A 7097-nucleotide genomic window follows, 5' to 3' on the forward strand; every position below is an offset into this window, starting at 1 on the left:
GGTTCATCAATAGTTGAAAGCCTAGCCTATTGGTAGTTCCTACCTCAGCTACGACGGCATCAACGCTTCCAGAAAACTGCGAAACGTTTCCTAACCGCTTGCGAATTGGAAGCTTGGTCCTGTTCATCTTTTCTATCTGTTGTTGTGTGATGAAAGAAGAAAGCAAAGGTGAGCAACAAGCCCACCGAAATAATATGTATAATAATTAACAATATATGAGCATTCTCATAGTACTCATGAAAGTCTTGGTCAAGAAGAAATGAACCAAGTTGATATCTTAACGCAACCAAGTCACAAAATATTCAATATATATATACATATATACTTTTTACAATCTTTGAAATCCTCTGACATGTATAATATACATAGAGTTCCAGTTTATAACTGTATAAAAATATCGTTGCAAGGCGATCTCATATATCTAACCTTGTGTCAACATTTTTCTGAAAATCTTTGTCATGCATAAGATAATCATTAACTAGATATAAGTTGAAAAGATGAAGTTACAAGATACTCCAATATACTTATATCTTTTCTGAATACTACTTGAACCACCACCGTTCAAGGTATAAACAGTTTCGAAAGTTCATCACATAGATGAGACTACAAGATAAGACTTGAATAGATTCAATCTTCGAAATATTTTTTAAAGGAAATGAAGTTACGAGATACTTCATTCGATGGAAACACCATTTTAACTGTTTGACCCTGTCAATGCTTCGGCAACCACCCATTCGTAGCCTTTCGATCGAAATGCTCCGGGTAGTGTTGCAGAAATATCCAACTAGATGATGAACTCATTACGGGAGTTTACCGCGCCAGGAAGACCACTTACGATGATCAGTCGCAGTAGTGCAACCCCACCATTTTCTACATGTAGAGAAGAACCTGTCGGATTTACTTGTCAATCGAACACTGGACTCCTAAGGAATGTACCATCTTAGCGGAACTTCCAGGCCATTTGGGCCAATATAATAAGGCTGGGCCGACGCCACTCGACCACTTACGCCACTCCTAGTTCAGATGAAATCCATGACTCTGAAACGTAAAGCTCGTCCCCCCTTTCCCCAAGTAGAAACTTGTTGATACGGCTCCACCAAGAAGTCGTATCTAGTTGGAAAAGAAAACTCACCGATATTTCTCAGGCGATGCCTGTGAATGGATTAACTTGTTCCAAGAATTTTACTTCCCGAGTGTTGGGTAAGTAATCAAAAACTCTTTTATCAAAATAGCAACCTTGTTGCGAATATAAAACACACCACAGAGCCGGATCCCTCAGGTTTTGAGCGAGTATTTAAATCCCCTTCGAAAGGAAGATCTTAAATATAAAAATGAGTTTTGGGATCCGCTCTAATCTTTTAAAAATCATTTTGAAGACTCGAAAACATTTTTAAGAATGTTTGGAGTAATGCTGATTTAATGAAATAAATTAGTCCCGATATATTAGAAAATATCTGAATATTATTATTTAAATAATATTCCCATAAGGATAATCTTTATAAAAATAATCGAGGTAGGAGTTTTAAAACTCATACTCGAAATGAATAATAAATAACCAAAGATATACTTATACGAAAATATGATCTTTATTTGAATAATCGAAAATAAGTTTGATTATCGAAACATTATTCTTTAATAAAATAAAGAATATTATTTAGTAATAAGCGGAGTCATAAGTCCTCGAATGAATATTTAAAAATAATATTCATTAAATAAAATAAACGGAGTCATAAGTCCTCGAATGAATATTAAAAATAATATTCATTATATAGAATAAACGGAGTCATAAGCCCTCAAATGAATATTCAAAATAATATTCATTAATAAAAATAAAGTTATCGAACAAACCTTATTCGATTAATAGTTGTGAAAACTATATCAATCTATATATATATAAACATATATAATATACTCGGGAACATCGACTCCCGGTTTTAGAAAATGTTCACCTTTGGGTCCCCTAGACTAAGGGTATACGCAATTACTGCTTATCTCTAGCATAGGTATTATGCAACTATAAACATTGGAATCAACAGATAGATATCAATATTACGAAACAGACATGCATATATCACATATCAGCATGCTCCAATATATCGCAAGATTTGCTAATTAACCATTATGCATCTATCACAAGATAATGCATATACATATATACATCACAACAACAGTATAACGGGTAGAAAACTTGCCTGAGCGAGTGGGGAGATAAATGGCTTGGGACGAGTCTGGTAACCTATAAACAACATATAAGTTGGAATTAAACCAAAGTCGCTTATGAATCTATACTTTAACCAATTAGACCCTAACGTTCGCTTTTGCGCTTAACGATTCACTTAAGTCGCTCGAGTACCCTTGACTCCACCATTTTTAATAAATTAACCATTAAGAGTTTTAAGGCGATTCTTTCACGAGTACCATACCAACTGTCTAACCCACTTTACATAATTGTTTCATAATCCAATTAGTCATTTTAGGGCCTTAACCAATGTTTCAAAGTAAGGTGAGGGGTAAGGGTTCAGTCGCGAAACGCCGTTACTTAAAATGGTCGTTTCTCCTAAACCGTACATCAGATTCAAGCGAACCACATATCAAAACAAAGCTCGTAACATGAACTATCTAATCATGGCAATGGTCAAAACCTAACAGTGAGTTCACGGGTCCTGATGTTAAGAACAATAAAAGTCTAAAGTAAATCGGGCATTACGACGGCTATGTTTACGCGATTACCAAATTTTATCCTACTCCAAATCAAACACAAATCAACCATACAACCAAAATCCATCCATAAAATACTACAACAGCCCCAACACCTCAAGTTCTCCAATTTATATTATTCTCAAACATGAACTAAAACTATACTTAAGTTCATTAACCAATAATCCAAGATTTACAACTCCAAACTCATTACAAAACCAACCACACTCTAAGTCTACAAGAATCATGCTTCTCATGAACCATACCAAACACAAAAACTCTAAATATATAAAAGTAGGGCTACGGTATGAGATTATACCTTCCTTGGTGAGTAAAAGTAACTAAGGAGCTTGGAATCACCCTTGAAAGTCCTTACCAAAGCTTAATCTAACCAAAAATACAAGATCAAACAATTTAAATTTCTTGAAAACACTATTCACTCTCTTCTTAAATGATTTATTGAACGAGATTGTGAAGGTATTTGGAGCTTAAACTACTAGGATAACTATAACTAATCATAAGGAACCTTGGATAATTACCTTGCAATTTAACAATGCTTGGATCTTGGATTTTGAATTTTCTTCTTTGAAAAAAAGGAAGAAGCCGAGAGCTTCTTGTTGGAAATGAAGTGTTTTGTGTTTTTGATGTTATGATTTGTTTTTGGCTTGGTTGATCCACTTTGTTTGTTAATTAGATTATTACCATGGTAAATTTTGTGTGGTTCACAATCAACCAACAACACACTTCTTTTTGTCATACTTAGGTCATCATTCTTATGTAATCTTCCCATACTTGTCCTCTTCTTATTGGTTTGATGACATCATCATCCCTAACCTCCTTGATTAATTCCTAATTGCTTGCCTAATGACTGCTGATCTGTTATACTGTTCGCTTAACTTTCGTTCTCGTTTCTCGTTTGAGGGATCATACCTGGGATCATATTACTTGGGTTTCCTTAACCTTTCTCAATACATTATATTCCTTTTTATGATCCTCTCTTATAATACTTGAATTTAAATCCTTTTTATCCTGTTACCTTATACTCAATTCTTTCGGTATCTGGTGGATTTTCGGGAAAAAAAATCAAAGTGTTCGGATTCGGATTCGGATTCTGACGATCTTTACATACACTTATTTACTTTATGGAGTACTAATATGATCTTAAAATTTCCATAACAGTACTCCTATATAGCGTGGTCTGATAATTTTCCTTAATCAGCATCATCAGCAAAAGTTACTATTCGTCCGTGTTTCAAAATTTTCCAAAAATTGGGGTTATTACAGTCTCCCCTCCTTAAAAGGATTCCGTCCCGGAATCAGATAGAAAATGAATAGGGATGCTCTCTTAGCATTGCACTTTCTAAGTCTCAAGTAAATTTTCCCATATTGTGGTTCTACCACCAAACTCTGCCTAGTTTGATAACCCTTCTCCTAAGCACTTATTCCTTTTCGATCTATAACCCTTTCTGGTTGCTCCATATAGGTTACGTCTGGTTGCATGCCTATGCGCTCATGTGCCCCTATTTGTCTGGCATCCAAATTATACTTCCTTAACATTGATACGTGGAGCATGTTATGAACTTGCTACAGGTTCAGGGGTAGGGCTAGCTCATATGCTAACTTCCCAATACATCTTAATATCTCCAAGGGTCCAACACTTTGTGGGCTTAGCTTTCCTTTCTTTCCGAACCACATCCATCTTTTCCAAGGGAATACCTATAACAGCACTAGGTCCCCTACTTCCTATTCCTTGTCCTTTCGTGTCAATTCAACATACTTCTCATGTCCATCTTGGGCTACTACCAGCCGTCTTCTGATTAGATCTATTATATCCCTGGTCCTTTGGACCACTGCTGGTCCGAGCATCTTGCGCTCTGCAACTTCATCCTAACATAAGGGAGATCGACATTATCTTCCCTCAAGGATCTCATAAGGCGACATCTCGATAATGATATATGATCTATTGTCATAAGAAAACTCAATCCACGTTAAGTGATTATTCCAAATTCTTTCAATTCTATTGCACAGACTCTCATCATAGCTTCTAGCATTATAGCTTTTGCTTCTCAATACTCCTTCTTTTCTGGTTCGTGAGCATTACTATCTTCCATACAGAATACTATTCTAGATATACCTTTACTCGCTAGAGTTTTATAACCTTTTAATAACCACGTCAACCTTAGGATCACGAACGTGTTTCCATTCCGAATACCACCATAACTTTACTACTCCTTTTTTAGCTGTTTCTATTTTCCAAAGTTTGATCAATCATATAGAAGTAAAGGAATTTGTTGAGAGATCACTATGATCATGAACACTTGTTCTATTGCATAGTTAGTACAGAAGGTGGCCAGCCTTTAGTACTTGACAAGCAATTAAATAATAGATGGTATCCTACTAGGCTTCTATCACACAGATAGATAGTCATTCGGCAATACCTCCCCTTCTGGAAGGGTTGTTCTTCTCAGCTTATACAAAATGAAAAGAAAAGAACGAATTGAAGAGAATTGTATATATAAAAAAAATACTGCCACAAAAGATCTGGCTTGGAATCTACCTCTGAACTATAGAGGTTTGTCACAAGAGAACAAAACATATATATCTATATCAATATCCAGTATTATCGCATCACATTTCACATGCTTAATTATTTTTGCTATTACGTCTATCATTCTATGGACCCATGCTCTTCCTCGAGCTTATACTCAATCACCTTTGAAACTCCCTTGACAGCAAAAATCGAATCTCGGATTTCATTCTAGACATCATAGTTACTAGAATCCATTGATATTCCGTAACCTTTTTCGTATAGTAATACTACTCTTTATCGATAAGAAGGAATAAATATATTATAGGTAAATGATCACCTTAGTTAGTCTACCGATGATTACTTATACATCACCACAACCCGATTTGTGGTACCCAATCTCAACATCGATTACACTACAACTCTCACGGTTGTAATTGACTCATTATTCAAAGAATCATTGTTGCATTACTATGGTCCACCACTGACCTACTGTCGTCATTCGTTTTCCTTGAAATCTTAATAGCTAACCATATGGAGTCCATACCTGTCGTATCGAATTCTTCTAAGGAGGTAACATGATCACCGCTCATGATTCTTGAAGAACACTACTGAACCTGACGCACATATGACATGAAGCAGATAAAATTTCAGAAGTGTTTCAATGAAAGCAACAATAGTAGGTTAATACCATTATTAACCATATGTCTTTATTAAGAAACATAAAACTCAAAAGTTCATTTAGTCCTCTCATAACATGTTCCTGGCTTATCTCAAGATAGGACCTTCTAAAATAGATAGCCCACTCACAGTGCTAACATGAATTAAATCTTTACCAAACTATTATTACGGTTGAGTATCGTACAGTCATTAGAAGAAATGTCAATCTTTCAAACCATAATATAACCCTCATTGGATCGATCTATAATTTCTTATGGTTCAACACGTGCCCCACCTAGCATTATTATAATTACGTCATATTTCCTTTATCAAAATTTCTATGCTTGAGAACTTTGAATATTACCTTTCTCCTTGTAAAACCTCTAAGGTTATCCTTAAATCCTTCATCAGGTACACCCTAGGTACAGGGCATATCACGATACCATTTACCAATACCAGAATCATTGTCTATATAGTTCTGAAAACTTTCTCCACTGATCTTTAAAGGTTGTTGTTGCCTTAGTCCTTCATTCCGTACTACCCAACTCATAATGTCCCTACTAAGGGTGAAATGTCAACCTTTATACATTCCCCTAGGGTTCATCTCAAGTTATCGGGGTTTTATCCTTAATTTCACCTTTAAAAGATACTTACACTCTTCCATGGATAAATCAAGTCATATATCCTTGATAGATTATCTTATTCAATCATTCTCACCTCGATAGTCTATACCAATTTCACAATAGCTTCCTTATTCAAACTGAGGTCAACGCATATGGCCTTCAAAAGATAACAATGGTTACCCGCTTTTCTTTCCTAATTTGGTAATGACAACAGGGATATCCCGGAAGATATTGGTCGTGTTCAACGTGAACTTCTTCTTAATAATTCCTTATTTACTTTTGTTGTTTATCTCAACAGTCATCTCAATGTTGGGATATCTTTCATACCTGGCGTCTCTCTTTCTGGGTATCAAGCCACCGGTCTTACACTTCACATTCTTGAAGGTCACTTCCTTCATCCAATTTTCCTAATTTCTTACTTCCTTGTCTCCTCAGTCTATCCGCGTCTCATTATTTATCCTTCGAACTATCTCAAGGTTTCCTCGAATCCTCCCAACTTACATGGGATAAAAAATACGTATCTCTTATGCCTTCAACCATCAATTTAACTCATGGTGAATCACCCTCATCCTGACGATTACATACTTTTC

This window comes from Apium graveolens, chromosome 6 (assembly GCF_009905375.1).
Source record: "Apium graveolens cultivar Ventura chromosome 6, ASM990537v1, whole genome shotgun sequence".
Classification (NCBI taxonomy): domain Eukaryota; kingdom Viridiplantae; phylum Streptophyta; class Magnoliopsida; order Apiales; family Apiaceae; genus Apium; species Apium graveolens.